Raw genomic sequence first — 17730 nt, 5'->3', positions numbered from 1 at the left:
TTTCCTTTGCAGCAGGGGGTAGAGGTTTTTCAGAGTTTAGTAAATTGAAACAAATGAGACAGTCTGGGACTAGAACCAAGTTGGGTTTTTGTATTTTATTAAAAACATATATATATATTTGCAAATATAGGAGCAACATGATTTCACAAAAGGCCGCATCCCAGTGTGGAGTCAGTTTTCTCAAATGAGTGAACAGAAAAACTAGGCTTTTATGCATCTTCAGAGTGACAGCACACATGCACTTGGATTATTATGATGCTACAATTTTGACAGGCAATCTGATACACATGAAGACAATCAGAGAAATGCAAGAGACATCTTGGAGTCATCTCACCTCCTCCTCCCTGTACGACTTTGACCCCCCAGTTACATCTTAACTGGCATGGGCAAACATGAGATAGTTTTAGGGTGACCTTGTACCTTTATCTGTTCTTACAAACAGCTCACATTATGTTCCAGACTGGACACCTCAGCAGTTTAAGCAGAAACTGAGATAAACTGTCTTTCAATAATGTGAGAGAATTAAAGTAGAAATAAAACATAAAAATATAAGGCATTATGCTTAAATGTAATTTTTCCCATTACGCTAAATACTCCCATTCTCACCCTTGCCCCAGAATCCTTTAGTTTGATGCGTTTCCCATCCTGCCTGCATTTATTTCCCCTCACCATTTGTTGTTTGTTGCCCTACTCCCTCCCCCTACCTACAACTGTCTTGGTACCTGCCTCCTGTGGTGCTGCCCTTGCCCCTGTTCCCAGCAGTCCCCACTGCTGACAGGTGACCTCATGGAGCATCGGTCACACACGGCTGGCTGCGTCCACACAGATGTGTCCCCACTCGTCCTTTTCTGTCCCATACCGCTGATGTGGACCTCTACTGTCCACTCGATGTTGCCCCGTGGTTTGCTGTCCCCTCTTCAGTTCTAAGTCCTCTGCTGTCATCCTTCTCCTCCCCCTCATCCTAACTTCTCTTCTCATAATTTATTGTTCTTTCTTCTTCTTTCTTTTTGCAATAACTTTTGATCTGCACCGGCTCACATGAAAATCTTGCTGCCATGTCAGCTTCTCAGGCTTTATTCTGTTCTGCCTCTGCCACAATCCTTTTAATCTTTTTCAAATCCCACCCACTCCCTTTCATTTGCTGTGTTCCCATTCTTTTGAGTGTAAGATCTCACTGCTTTCTCTCACCTGGTCTCTCCTCTTTATGGTTTCTTGAATACCCCCCCCTCCCAAAAAAAAAAAAAATAATACATAAAATACACCCCAAAGCTAAAGTGAAATTATATTTAGAAATTGAATGTAATTTGACAAAACTCGTAAACAAGAACAACTTGTTTTTTTCATGCCTCGTGTGCAACCATATCCAACTTTTAGGGACCGTTCATGTTACGTCCTCATTTTGTAGTTTTAAGTAACTCACTTTAAGCCAATTCCTGTATTTGTGTTGTGTAAACTGAACTAGTTCCGTTTCGTGTTTAAAACTCCACCCATTAAGTTAAATAGAATGGTCACTTGATTCAAATTTTCACCGTGGTCACTTGTTATGGTTGCATGTTTAAAAGGGCAACCGTATACGGTTGTTTTGGGAGTCATTGACCTGTTCTGTTGTTTAGATATGAGGATGTGTTGCAACTAAAATCCCATACCGTGGAGTTCACTGCTCTGCAGCACAAACCTAGTTGTGACTATTGATTAATAAATCATTGTTTAACTAATGTGTTGTGGTGAAAAAGTGACGAATTGCAAAACGTCCACTGCCAAAAATACATATACAGCTAATATTATGGTTAATTCTTCAACGCTTTGTGATTCCACTTACTCTTTATATTAGGTATTATTCAGTATTACGACAGCAACTGAAGTTTGGGAGATTGCACTATACTAAATACTAAAAGTCCTGCACTATATATATATATATATATATATATATATATATATATATATATATATATATATATATATATATGTGTCCACTGCCAACATTCAGAAGGAAGTTATTTGTATTTGGTGTCTAACCTTAGCCATCCTTTATCCATAATGGATACTATTCTCTTAGCTATAGTATTTTTATGTAAAGATATTGTAGAAAGAAGTAATCATCCAAAATGAACATTCTTTTACAGCAGTAAGGTTGAAAACTCAAGATATTTTGTCTTTTGCTCTTTTTTAAATCTGTCTCTTGTGAGTCCCCTGACTTACATCAAGTGCAATCTTTTGTAGTTTAATTTAAACACAAAATGTTTTCAAAGCACCCTGACTGTCACTGAAGCGAAAACCCCTTTACAATGTTGTTCCACTGGTCTGAACTGGTCCAACTACTGAATAAATTGTGGACCTTTTATTCTACTTAAAGGGGAATGGCACAGTGACACATAAAAGCTATAGCTATAGAGCATAACGGAAATAAAAGGTGCATAATGCAAAACGGATGGAATAAAGCCATGAAACAAACGACACAGGAGTCACTGATGATTCAAGAAATTGAGGGCCATGATATCCATCCCTACTCTAAAACAATGAGTGTGGATGACCCTCTAGCTGTTGGAAATGGGTTGCACAAACAGGATGATGAAAAATCTTGTTAGTGCTTACCCTGATATTCTTGCAGGAACACACACAGGCACAGATACACACAAACAAACAAACAAACAAACACACACACACACACACACACACTGCCACAGGAAAAAATACAAACACACAACGATGCACAACCCTCCAACCTTGCTACAAATGTTACTTTTCCATAATTAATACTTAGATGCCAGTTTTAACAGTTGTCTGTGGGTGGTGGTGGTGATGGCACGGAAGTCTAATCTGATGAACAAAGAAGAAGACAGGCTTAAGAGTTTAACCTCCACTGCTCCAGTAAATATCCAGTGGCATAAACACAACCCCTCTCCCAAACAAATATCGAACCCTATTCCGTCACACCTAATTAAATAATACCATTGGAAACCCAAGGCTGTTTATTGCTCAGACTTAGATTTGCATTTTGGAAAAACCCCACCTTCCCCCAGTTCCCAGGTACATATTGTGTGTCTATTCTCTTAATGGTTAGGAAGAATCAGAAAGCAACAGCAGAGCTGGAAGGTGACCTTTTTGAAAATCAAACACTTGGGTGGATTTCGAAAATAGACGGACTGGTTGTGATTGTGGTGATGTTTGCTGGGGTGGGGGTAGATTGTTGCTAACAGGGTGAAATTAAATTGCCCACAGAAGTCTTCTCTTCCACTCACATTTTCCCTATCTGCCTCTTTTGGAGCCAACCAGCCAGTAGCAGCACAAGGTAACCTTTCTCTAATTGATGTCTGTGTGTGCACAGCGCACCAGGTAGCCATATTGTGAGGGAGTAGAGAGTAGCCCAGGCCTCAGCATGTGGCAAGGTTCAGCTGGAGGGGGTTGATGCAGCCGTGCAGTTTGACTGATGCACCACAATCAGTTGCAGTGTAATAGGCACAGTCTGAAGAGAGGGCTTCAATTTCTCTACAGACTGGGAACTCTGAAAACTTTGGGTTTCACTTTAAAGCTGTAGTGCGCAACTATTTTATATTAATGAACGTCCGTTACATTCAAGCCATTACTGAATGAGTTCATACAAAGCTAATTGAGCTCCACAAAACTCTCTGTATTTCCCAATATGGCTAGGTTTTATAAAATGGTGTGGAGAACATCATTAACTAACTTTTAAAAAGTATCCCGTGGACAGGTGTTGAAAATTAAGTATGTGTGCTAAAACACTCAATGCGTCTGGTTCGTCCAATATAACGTGATGTCCATGTCAAATAAAAATCAAATTAATCCAATCTAGTTATAGGGGTAACAGGTTACATAAAAACAAAGCCCCGTTCACAAGTAGCACATTAAGTGCGTAGTATTTTCTCTGATAGGTCCATGATGCTGTCAGAGTTTAGGCTAACTCAGGTTAGCTGCTCTGCCCTGCTATTCGTTGGATTTGGGGAAGGTAAGACTCCATAAACCCGAGCCACCATTACCTTGGATAGCATTTTGTTTACATTTACATCAGTTAGTCATTGTCTTCTAATCCTCTCTCTCTCTCTCTCTCTCTCTCTCTCTCTCTCTCTCTCTCTCTCTCTCTCTCTCTCTTCCTCTCCCTCTCCCTCTGCGTTTGTATTTTTCTCATACCTGTATGAATGGGTTGCTTGTGTGATGTAGTCTGTCCGTTTCCAGGTCTCTATGGTGGAGAGGAGGTTGTGTGGCTCAGTTCCTATCCATTTGGCAACACTTGCCTCCCGGATTCACTCTCATGTATGTTTATGTTCTAAGTTTTGTTATTGTGCCTGTCTATACTGTGATTTTAGTATGTTGGTCTATTCAGTACACACATCTATTGCATGTCTGTCTGTTTCTAAATTTGTTTCTCCAATAAAGGTTGTTTTTTTTGGGAGTCTTTCCTTCAGAAAATCTCTAAGGATGGAGGGTGTCGTATGCTGTAGGCTACAGATTACAGGGTATATAAATAAAATTGACTTGACTTAACTTCTCTTGAAATATTAAAATTGAAAACATACAGTTTGAAAGCACAAACAGCTTTTAGGCTAAGCAGTCAGACAGGTTGAACCCATAGACTGTATACAGTCTGTGGTTGAACCTGCTGCAGGTGCAGAGTGTGAGCACTCTCTGGTGCTGTCCTTGGTGCTGATCCTCTCTGTAGATGAGTTCTAGTGATTTAGTGAAAGCTAATGTGTAAGCAGGCAAGTACATTAACCAAGCTGGCAGTGGCCATGGACAGGGGTTCTGCCAGTGGAAATATAGCACAGAAAATACGAGTATCATTTCTAACATCTGATTGGGTGGACAGCCTACAGCCCGCCTCCAGAATCGCCCACTACCCACCCCCTCTTCTCTTCGTGTTCAGGCACAAACACACAAAGCTCTGAGGCAGACCATAAGTAGTAGGTGAGGTACACACTGCGTCCACCACTTGATGTGAGTGGGACATCTGGAGTAAATGCCTTTTAAACGGCTCAGTCTTACTCCGCCTGCACCACAGCATATGCCAGCGAGGTTTTGGTGCGGATCCACAGTCAGAGTCCTAACTACCATATCATCACACCATGTTTAGGGAAGAAAGAGGAATTTAGTGATCTTGTCCCATTAGCAATCAATAAGAAATACATTAGACATGGATGGATTTGTTAGAATTGTTGCCAAGGAAATTAGGAGACAAATAAGAAAGATAGATAGATAGATAGATAGATAGATAGATAGATAGATAGATAGATAGATAGATAGATAGAAATTTAGATTTTAATGACACTCGTCTTTATGAACCTGTGACAATGCTGAATGGTCAATAAACTATATACTGTATATAAATTAAGCTTAACTAATGAAGAGACATGTTATGGAGTTGATTATGATAAAATCTTGATGAAGGATTTTTTTTGTTTTAGGGGAAATCAATCTGCTCTCCACACAAATTATAGGGTAGCAGCAAACATAGAAATGCTGCTTCACAACCTCCCTATTTCCCTGCCTCAAATTGCTCTTCATAAATTAGCATATAATGAAATAGAATAGGCCTGCTACTTTATTAATCCCAATGGGGAAATTAATCTTAATTCTTAATTTAAACCAATCCTAACACCCCCCCCACACACACACACACACACACACTAAAGAGACTGAAGGCACAATGGCAGGAGCTTGCATATGATCTTGACTCTGACAACCCTCTGGTTGGCAGCTGTCATTTTGCCAGATTTTTGTGCCATCTGGCCAGGGATTTGAACTGTATAAGTTGCCCACCTATTACTTCTACCAGCCCACATTAATATAGCAGACTAAAACCAGCCCTGACATTAAGTGTTTCTGCAGCTGTCTTTATTTCTCCAGGGATAGATTACTGAACTTTCTTTCCCCCACAGGTTAAGTCTATGGCAATAATATGTACACTGCAAAGCCACTGCACCTTTTATTAATTCAGGGAAAGCTTGCTGAATATGCTCTTTCCAGTAAACACTTATACTGATGCAGCATTCCTACAAACATACCTTGGAGCATCTTGGGCCAACCAGTGTTTTGCTCTGCATCAATTAGTTGCTCGACTGGAACATTTGTGCCTTCCCCAACAGCACCTTGGCGACAGTTGTTTAAGGGTAATGTTTAATCATTAACATTCTCCACCCAATTTTTTCAGCCATGAATCAGCAATGCCCCGGTAACGATCCAGCTTGCGTAACCACCAACTGCAGGTGCAATCACTGCTGCCTTTTCTTTTGTCTTTTTGCTTTTGTTCCATTGAAAACCTGCCCGTGTGAACAGTTTCTCATTTAGTCAGTGAACAGGCTACATTCTAACTACAGGTGAAACCCGTGTAAGAAGTGTATGTACGCTCTGCTGCAGTGATAATAGAGACCAAATGGAAATATGCAGGAAGGACTGTGAGTGTGCTTTCTCGGGTAATGTGAAAAAGATATTTCTAATACACAACAATAAGGTGCAATTTGTAGTTCAAAGTATTGCCCAAGGACATGTTGGCATTAGGACAGAATGAACCAGAGATCAGACCACAAAAACTACTGCATGATTCAGAGCCACAGCTGCCCTTCTCAATCAGAAGTCCATCCTGATAAATATGTTTGTGCTCTTTTTCAATAATTTATGCATTGTGTTTATTTGTTTAAATGTAGTCGAGGAGGAAATAATCCTGTTTATTCTCATGCAGCTAATTTGGTTCTTTAGATGCAGTTTGAGGATTGATTTGAAAAGTTCAGTCTTATTTTGAAATCAAGGCAAATGAGTAGAAAAATCATTATCAGCATTCATACGATTGGATGATTATGCGATTGCCGTGACATGAGGTAGGTGTGTTGGTAAACCTCCCAGCATGCACTGGCGCAATAGATTAATAGCCATAAAGTATTCCTACATAGGTAGTGGTGCTATTCTTTTACAACACGGTGCAACTACAAGTGATGTTGGTTGCATGATTAGTGAGGTTCTCCCTGATGGATGTACAAGAGACTTTGGGATTAAAGGAGACCTATTATGCTTTTCCTTATTTTCCGTTATATACATAATGTACAATGTCGGCTTTTCATAATGAACATTTAGGCAACAAAAATACTATTATTATTATTATTATTACTATTATTATTAATGGGTTGGTAAAACATCAGGGATTGCCTTGAAATAAGTCACGTAAAACTATTAAAATGAGGACATAATAGCACTGATGTTGGTAAAATTCATAACCAAAACTCTGTTGTTCAAACCCCAGTCTCCTAAATGAAAGTCTGTCACGACTGGCTGAATGCTAAGGCAGGAAAAAATAGTTCTGGACCCAAACGCACAACACAACCAGGAGCAGATGCAGGTGTAGACAAATAGTGCATTTACACGTGGCCGGCTATTTTCATAAACGGACATTTCAACCTCTCCGTTTTCCAAAATAACATCATGCACAGCTGTCAGTTTTCAGAAAAGTGTAACCGTGTATATGCTGGCAAGAGCATGCCAAACCTGCAGGTGGCAGCGTAACGAGAAGCTCAAGCCCACGTTAGCCAATCAGAATCGAACCTCCGTTTTTCTCAGTTTACATGCAAACGTACAAACAAAGTTTTTCAAAATCTCCACTCTGGCCGGAGTTTTTAGAAAAAATCGTTTTCAGAGGCAAATTCTCCGTTTGCGTGTAAAAGAAGGACACCAAACGAAGGGAAATATTTCCGTTTTTCAAAATAACCATGTACGTGTAAACTGGGTATAAGAGTGAACAGAACATAGGCCATTATATACAGGGGCAAACAAGCAGGAAGGGAGCAAACACGTGAAACATATAGGGACTAATCAGACTCAAACAGGAAACAAAGCTAGACCAAGACACATGAAAGTGAACACTACAAAATAATACAGGAAGTATAGCACGCAAACATACACAAGTAGGATCTTGAAAACAAAACAGCAAAAAGCTAGCAGGGTATCAGGAAGCAAGCAAAACACACATGAAGAATGACTTGACAAAATAAAACAGGAAGTTACAAAACTGAAAACCATAACCAAGGTTTAAAGTCCCGTGTTAGTTTCTCATAAGTAAAACTTGGTAGACAGTTGACTTTTAGTTTTTACCACCCAAACCTACCTCCTTATACAGAAATTGGCGCTCTGTTACTTTATCACCTCACTCGTTTGCTCTCGCGATGATTATACAGGCACGAGGGTCGCCGACTTTCAGAAACAACATTGTTGGTCGTTATGAGCTGCTTGCATAATCGACCCATATGGCAATTTTCTGGTGAGGACAGGCAGGCTATAATGAACATCTCTCTAAGTCACACACATGTACTTCATGCGTTTGCTTAATGTAGTCACCGAGGACAATTGCAACCCAGACTTGGTGATACAATAACTGTCACAGGATTTTCCAATTCACTGTCTGATTTATGAAATCGAGTTATGCAAATCAAGGCAGTCACAATGTGGCAATTACCCGAAAAGTCACTGGAGAGTGCATGTTTACCAGGTGACAGATGTATGGCAAGGTGTTGGAACAGTGTGCAGTTGTCAGAGCCATTATGGCATCACTCTTCCTGGTGTGCCTGGCCTGTCAGTGGTGGAGGGGAGAATTAGGGGAGCCAATTTAAAACATGTTTGTGTCTCTGAGACACAGAGAGAAGCAGAGACTGTATGAGCTCGTACAGGAACTGCATTTTCAGCACAGCTGCCAACTCAAGTCTCAAACAGCCCATTTTGTGGAAGATAAAGTTGTGTTACCACTGATACAGCCTCCAGCCTTAGGGTGTTGAAAGTACAAAGAGGGGGGGGCAAAAGCAGGGAGGTTTGGGAGAAGCAGCAGCCAGAGGCCAAAAAGGCAGTGGTGGAATGTAACTAAGTACAAATTTGAATCTTTTGTTTTCATGCTACTTTCTACTTTTACTCCACTATATTTCAGAGATAAATACTAGAGATAAAATGTACTTTTAACTTCAATACATTGATCTGACAGCTTTAGTTACTAATACAAATTAATATTTCAGCACACAAAATACATGTAGTTTACAATATTTTTTTTTATATATATATATATATATATATATAAAAAAAAATATATATATATAATACAAAATTAAGCTAAGAATATAAAGGCCTAGTATAAAGTCCAGCTGAAATGATTACACCATTAAAAACTTACTTGATTGACAGAACTGTTTCCAGTTTCTAAAACATAAGGGATTTTCTGCAATGAGTACTTTTAATACTTTAAGTACATTTTCCTCATGATACTTACATGCTATTACTTAAGTACCATTTTCAATGCAGGACTTTTACTTGTAACAGAGTATTTTTACAGTGTGGTATTAGTACTTTTACCAAGTAAAGGCCCTGAATACTTCTTCCACCACCGCAAAAAGGAAGACAGGCACCATTCCACCCTAGCAACTTTTGTTCCAAGTGTAATTTACCATTTACAGTTCCTGGGGTCTCATTTATAAACGTGGCGTACACACAAAACGGGGCTGAAAACGTGCGTACGCCACTTCCCACGCAAAGGTTGTGATTTATAAAAAACAAACTTGACGGGAGAATGTGCGGTCCTCCACGCAAACTCTGACCCATGCGTACGCACATTTTGGAGACAAAATAGGAATTGGCAACGCAGATGGTGAGGTGGTGAACTGAAGTCAGACTGCAGAAAGTACCTGTGGGAATAAAGGTTAGGCTACTCTTAATATGTTTAAGTATTAAAAAATAATGCCTCACGTACATTTCTTCACACCATATGAAGATTAAATCCAGCAGTGTTATTTGCGCTTGTACTGAGGGATAATTGTTCCATAAACACCTCAAACTGAAATCTTAAATAAAAACTCATTCTTAATATTTAATCAGCGCTGTCTCGCCGTCACATTGGCCGCTACGGAGCGCAGGAGGAGGAGATGGCCCGACTGCATGGAATACAGGATATCATTAAATACCCTACCATTAGATAACTGCAGAACATTAAATAACTAAATACAGTATATGTCTTTAATAGTGGGCATATATCATCAAATGTCAAAGTCTGGAAATACAGCCGTTAAGCTCTCGCGCAATCGTTACGCTCTATGTCCTCGTTATCGGTCTAAAATTTACTAAATACTGTTCATAACAAACCCTGCATGAAGAAAAGTGTGTTTGCTTATTACATTTCGATTTCAAATTGTATCTCGGGGTGGGGGATACCACTAGTTCTTGCTATGATTTTAGCAAGGTGTTAACAATCACAAATTGTTGTAGACTAAACAAATAAATATAAATGCTGCGTGATGGCACTGCTGGCCCTGCAGGAGGACTAACCCCAATGGAAGAATCAGGAGAAAAAGAGACTTCAGGGACCATGACAATGACTGGTTCATATGTCGATTTAAATTCCCTAATGTAGCTGTAATAGTAATATAGATGCGCTCTTGGATCTATGTACTGAATTGGGTCCAGTAGAGAGGGCAACGTGCCGGAACCGTGCCATCCCGGTCCAAATGTGAAACCGGCTGTTTCCAGAGGGAAATGTCAGACAGCTAAATGTTTTATTAAATAAATATTATATATAATCTTCCTCATTAAACTTCCTCACTAAGGCTTCTTTGGATAAAATATATAGTTCTGTTAAATCTTCTCATATACGTCTGGTATATCGAAGCTGTCCCCGAGTGCTGTAATGCCTGGCGTTTTGGAAGATTTTATTAATAAAGATAGTTTATAGATGCACTGTGTGACAACAGGCCGAAATTATAATTCAATTGGCAGCAATTCCCGAGCGTCTGAGAGGTTTATTTATTAATTTTTTTTTCCTCCGCCAGTCGGCATGATTCGGCATGATTCGGTGTAACGAAAGAACTGCCAGGTTTATTAACATACTGATCAGCATTCACGAGGTGCTGTACATTGACTATTTATGGTTAAAAATGGGCGTGTACAGGGCAGGATAAGAGGCTGATCCACGTACACACACTTGTAGTCAATCTGTGATTTATAAAGGGAACATTGCTTACAGGTGTGCGTACGCACGGTTTTATAAATCAGATTTTTTTTCGGCGTACGCCAATTTGGGCTTTTGGGCGCACCTACACTTATAGTAAGGATCCTACGCACAGTTTTATAAATGAGACCCCTGGTCCTTACAGACCTTTTGTGGTTTGTGGCTGCTGTGCTTTTTCCAGCAAAAATCCACCATATTAACCCATTAAGGCCATTTGTTTGCAAATACCTAGTGGGAATCACGACCATCATTGACACCAAAATGGCCCCGCAATGTGCATTATCTTCCCAGTTAGCTCTCACAGCCGGACTGCACCAGTTAACACACAGTACCAGTAAACATTTTTATTAATTTCTACATGGACAAGCAGGGTTGTTACTGGGCTTTGATATGTGGCAGTGTATTTCATTTCAAAACACTGGTCGATAGACATTCGTTGCTTAAGCGTACACCCTATGGTTATGGTCTGTTATAAATTCCAAGGTTACCTTGAGGCTCATGATTCTCCCATAAACGTTCAGTTCAGATGAAAACACTGAAAACACCATTCTTGTTTGTTGTCAGTTGCTATAACGAAAAGAATTAATCAAGCATATGATTTTTTGAAGTTAGTATATCTTAAATCTAAGATTTACACCAGCTGGTAACCTTGTTTATGTCTTTCCCCAAACATAATAACAGCTGGGAGAAACACTGCAAGCTGCCTTTTGATTTGTGATTTGGGTGCCAAAGATCATCTGTATAGATCTCTCTTTGTGTGGTGGTGTTTCCTCTACAAGCTCCTAGTGGGACGGATACTATGTCATGACTCAAGCTGCAGTTTCTTTCATGATGGATGATTTCCCTTTTTGTCACCACAACATGTCCATGACACCCCAAATCACCCAACCCTGTTTGGCTTACGTCCTATATCCCGCTGTCGGGGTAAAAACCATGTATGTCCAAAACCTTAGTTTTTCAGGAAATGAAAAAAGATTAATTTGAAAAAAAATTATTGAGCTATTTACCTCAGACAAACCCAAGGACAGATGTAAAGGGTGATCAATAGCATTGATTTATGAAAATAAATAACATTACAAAATATGAAGATACAAGGTTTCTGCCCAACAGCGATGAAAATACACTCAGTTTAGTCTATCTAAAGCACAGCCACAACAAAAACCTGTTTCCTAAAAATGACACTGATATCCTACTAATCCTACTATTTGCAGCAGCAAATACATTTTGTAAGAAATGGGATGCATCCAAGATTGTTATCAACAAAATGAGGAAACGTGTTTGATTGTCTGTACCTGCAAAGTGCCGGATGCCCAGGCCTAATGACGCCACTAATCTGCCTGAAGGGCCTTTCTTTTTTTGGCCTGCAATTTCTCCATGCCTCTGTGTTTTGTCTTATCCATTTTGGCACTCTTTTTTTGCAGATGCAAATGATGTAGACACTGAGCCCAAAGGGTGATGGGTTTAAAGATGTGACTGGGCCAGACCAGTGTCAATTAAGAAAAAAAAAAAAAATATTCCGATCTACCTGTATTATGGGCCAGTCAGACAAAAACAACGATAAAAAGACAGTTGTGTCGTCTAAAAGGACATGTTGCCCCACCTGTAAAGTGCCCAGGCCAGCCCTGATGACCATGTTCTGCTGTTGCCTCAAGTGTAAATTGCAAGACTGATAAACAGACCAAAAACAGATCCCAAACTGATTGTAAAATTACTTTTAATTTTTTTCAGCATTGATCTCATGATATTGAGCATAAATGAATATAAGTTGCGTTTATAAATACGCCTTTGATTAACTTAAAAAAGAAAAGCTTTTTCTCTTACGTTGTATACTTACTGTTAAATGAAGCTCAGCGTAAATTCTTAAAGGAAGACTTCATATACCTTTTCCATCACTCATAATGATCAGCTCTTTCATGGTTTGTCACTTGTCAGTAGTAATCAGAGCAGCTGTGTCGTTGTTAGTTAAACCAATCAGGGTCGGCCATTTGTCACGAGCCTATCACAGCTTGATATCCTGCTTTAAATCTGTTCTCTCTTCCGTGCTTGGCAGTTGTCGTTTCAGGAAATTGAGTGCGTCCCGCCTCCTCCCCTTCTGCCACCGGTGGTCACGCCCTCAGACCTGGGTTCATCTGCGCTTGGCTGTCGATGGTTCCTCTGCTCGTTCACCACCACCAGTGTCTGGACTCCATCAGGGGATATTTTTGGGTTTCCTTAAACCATTTAGGACATTTGGGTTTGATAGAGTCCAATCTCCAGAGACTTGTACATTTACATGTTTGTTTGTACAATAAATATGTTCATAATTGCAAGGAAGTCTCTCCTGATTGAATTGTTATAAAGCGAAACATTACGTCAAATATATGTGAAAACCAACTTGGCAATAACCCTCCCTGTTTCTGATTTAAACATCATGGTAAGAAAAAGTACTCATGATTCATTACAGATAGCGAGTAAGGAGCAGGGAGTAAATATACGATGATATAACGATGTGATATGATGAAAACGAGCTTGCAGTTTATGGGAAAACATCTAAAATGTCAACACTGATCTTTAAAATGGTCGAACTGGTTTTCCCTTATCTCTCCGCTCTGTGTTGTTGTATGGCTATTGAGATCATAGGCGATAAGCTCAGGCAGTTTATGTTTGGTGCTTATGAGGCCTCGGGGAAGACCCAGGACTAGGTGGAGGGATTATATCTCCAACCTGGCCTGGGAACGCCTCGGGATCCCCCAGTCGGAGCTGGTTAATGTTGCTCGGGAAAGGGAAGTTTGGGGTCCCCTGCTGGAGCTGCTCCCCCCGCGACCCGACACCGGATAAGCGGACGAAGATGGATGGCTTATGAGGATTGTGTGTATGAACCAATATATGATGAGTCACATAGTCTGTTTGCTAGCAGTGCAAAAGCACATATAAATACAAAAGCCCTATATGCTGCATTTACACAATAACAATGCCTCATTTTAACTGTTTGTAATAGTAATATGACTCCTGTGGCTTTCATAAAAAGGAAAAAAATCAGTAACACTTTATAATAACCATCATTAACAGATGGTAAATTGATAATTAATCTTTAGTTAATTGTAATTGAACTGTCAGCAAACAGTAATTTTACTGTTAACAAACAATGAAATTATAATGAATAATGTTTACTAATTATTAGTAGTGCTATTAATTAATAGACTTATACCCTAACGGTTGGTGACTTAAAAGTTATACTGACTGTCATTTGCATTGACTATTTAGAAAGATCAGTGTAAAATATAATTTGCATAATAATTTGGAACGCGGTGTACACATATATAAAACATATATATATATATATATATATATATATATATATATACAGCACAGGCCAAAAGTTTGGACACACCTTCTCATTCAATGGGTTTCTTTATTTTCATGACTATTTACATTGTAGATTCTCACTGAAGGCATCAAAACTATGAATGAACACATATGGAATTATGTACTTAACAAAAAAGTGTGAAATAACTGAAAACATCTTATATTTTAGATTATTCAAAGTAGCCACTCTTTGCTTTTTTTGATAACTCTGCAAACCCTTGGTGTTCTCTCAATGAGCTTCATGAGGTAGTCACCTGAAATGGTTTTCACTTCACAGGTGTGCCTTGTCAGGGTTAATTAGTGGAATTTCTTCCCTTATTAATAAAAAAGCAAAGGGTGGCTACTTTGAAGAATCTAAAATATAAGACATGTTTTCAGTTATTTCACACTTTTTTTGTTAAGTACACAATTCCATTTGTGTTCATTCGTAGTTTTGATGCCTTCAGTGAGAATCTACAATGTAAATAGTCATGAAAATAAAAAGGAAACGCATTGAATGAGAAAGTGTGTCCAAACTTTTGGCCTGTACTGTATATATATAAATATGTTTATAGATGTTTTAAAAATGGTTTCTTAAAGGTTTACAAACATTTTTTAATCATTACCAGATACCTAATATAGTATATGAGGGAATAATGTTTGTAACAATAAACTGTTAATTTACAGCACTACTAATAATTAGTAAACATTATTAATTATAATTTCTTTGTTTATTAACAGTAAAATGGCTGTTTGGTAACAGTTAAATGACAATTAACTAAAGATTAATTAGCTATGAATTTACCATCTATTAATGATGGTTATTATAAAGTATTACCAAAACATCTGATTTAAGTTGTCGCCTACTACAAATTCAAGGCATCAACTCAACGCTGGCCCTTGAGTTGATGTGTAATTAAGATTTTTTAGAAAGTCAAGTGTTTTATAGAGTCCATTTTCATTCTTTAAATGGGGTGCAGTTTAGCCATTTAGATTTTCACTTCCACAAAGTTGGAGGCCTCACAGGCACAGGTCAAGACATCGTGACTTTTAGTCTCTAGTATGAGTCAAACTCCAAAAATGCTATGGCAAAATACATTTGCCATGATGCAAATGGAAGGCATCTTTCATTAGAACTTCCCTGCATCTTAAATGCCCATTTGAAAAAACTGAACTTCATGTGTAAAATTGCTTAAGTAACACCCTTTATAAAATGCACAATGTTCCATGATTATTTTTTTTTCCACCATTCAAGCAGTGCTGTAGGCTCAGAGAATGACTTGCCAACAGTCATTCACTATTCTCCCGTGTGCTTCGTAGATACTGTATGTTGTGAATATAGTAATTATCCACACATGACAAAGGTTAAAGGTCTTCTCTCTGCATTTTCATGTGCAGGTACGGTAGGTATAATGCTAGACAAAGTGGCATGGAAAAAGTACTTGCAAATTAGTGAATTTATTTTTGTTTTGAAACAAGAATTACATTATCTCTCATACAGAAAAAAACACTGATGTGTGAAAAAGTAGTATCTGTACTGTAAGAGTTTATGCATGTGCTGTCTGTGTAGCTATTGTTCATGCCTTTCTGTTCTTGTATGTAATTATCTTGCAACACAGCCTGTTCATTTTATGATCAGCTGCTCAACTATCAATTTCTCCGTGAGCGGCAGACACCTGCAGCACAAAACAAACACCATCCCCAAACACTCACTGCTTGGCCAACTATCTCATAAATGTCACGCACCACGGCCCTTGTTCTTTTTTATGTGACATGAGTAGGTGCCCTGACTGGCCACATTTAATCTTATTGTAACACCCTTAGGCCCCATTAAACACAAAGGCAACACCAGCAGCATGGGAATAGCTCGCCCCTGCAGGATAGTCCTCAGCCGTAATAACTTTAAAGGAAAAATCACCCCAATTTATAAATAGGCTTTAGCTAGGGTGATACATTAGGCAATTCCAGTAGGGGTTTTATAAAATAAGAGGGCAACAGCCACCAGAGTAGTACAATGGAACGGGTAGCTTAATGTATAGAGAAGAGCATACACTTTGTAGAGAAACTGCTGCTTCATATTATAATTTAACATATTCTGCATATATTCTCATTGAAAGATCTGTATAGCATCCTAATAAAAGGCAGTTTTGTGACGTAATATGAATGCAAAGTGGGTATTAATTGCATTTTAGACTACTTTTAATTTCTTACATACATGGCTAAACATTTACATATTAATTACATCTAAATTTTAGTGAGAATATATACATTTGGGGGCCTGGGTAGCTCACATTGTAGAGCGCACAGGTTCGGTTCCGACCTGCGGCCATTTCCTGCAAATCATTCCCCCTCTCTCTTCCCTTTCATGTCTAACCTGTCCTGTCAAATAAAGCCCTAAAATGCCACATAAAAAGAATATTTACATATGTTTGGTCAATTTGACAACTTGAGCCTAATAGCCTGTAGCGTGTAACTGTGTAAATGAGTACCAACTCCAAATGTCAAAATGGATTCCCTTTTAAAAGGGGAATTACACTGATATTACACATCAAAGTCTGTTTACAAGTGTGTTGGGAGCACTGCACAAGTGAAACACATGACACAAATTAATGCGCACTTGGGTGACGAGATTCACATTCCTGACAGTGGTTTCACACCATTCCACTGACCCACTTTGCAGGTGGCAGCCGAGAGACAGCAATGCACCAACAATGGCATTGAAGAAGAAGACTGAGAGGAAGGAAATGCATTCAACAGGATACACACAATGCATTTTGGTGAGTAACACTCAATGTAAAAATAACTTTTGTTTGTCCTCAAGAAAACTCTTAAGAGAACCTTTAAGCCGTGCCATTGTGAATGTAACATTCTGTTCTGTAAAATCTCTGAACAAAGCCTCTCTCATCTGTTCTAATTTGTATCATGAAATATTACACTCTTTTCCTTCCTGAAGATGTATCTGCGTGAACTAACCCTAAATCAATCCTCCCTTCCTCTGGTGCCTCTTCCTTGTCTTTCTGTTACCACATCATCGAAGTGAATAGAGCGCTTGTTAGAAAATGTATATTGCACAAAACAATCGTAACGGGATTGTTTCCTAACATGTGCCCATTTGCACCGATCAAAGAAAACACATCCTCTCTCCCATCACGTAAAGTAAGGATGCTTGGTCAGGTGCCTTTAGTATTGATATTGATGCTAAAAGTCTCCTTTAGCATCATATCTAAACACGCTTTATGTAAACACGCTTGGTCGGGACGGTTCGCGTCACTTTGGACCTACATTTAACTGGCATGCGGCACAAGAATGGGACAGTTACGTTTAGGGAAACATCGTGGGTGGGCTTATTAAAGGTAACACGCTGGACAAGAATGGGACAGCTGGGTTTAGGAAAAGAACGTGACAGTTGGGTTAGGGTTAGGAGGGGT

The sequence above is a fragment of the Perca flavescens genome, chromosome 11, assembly GCF_004354835.1.
Source record: "Perca flavescens isolate YP-PL-M2 chromosome 11, PFLA_1.0, whole genome shotgun sequence".
Classification (NCBI taxonomy): Eukaryota; Metazoa; Chordata; class Actinopteri; order Perciformes; family Percidae; genus Perca; species Perca flavescens.
Note: the sequence above shows the minus strand (reverse complement) of the source record.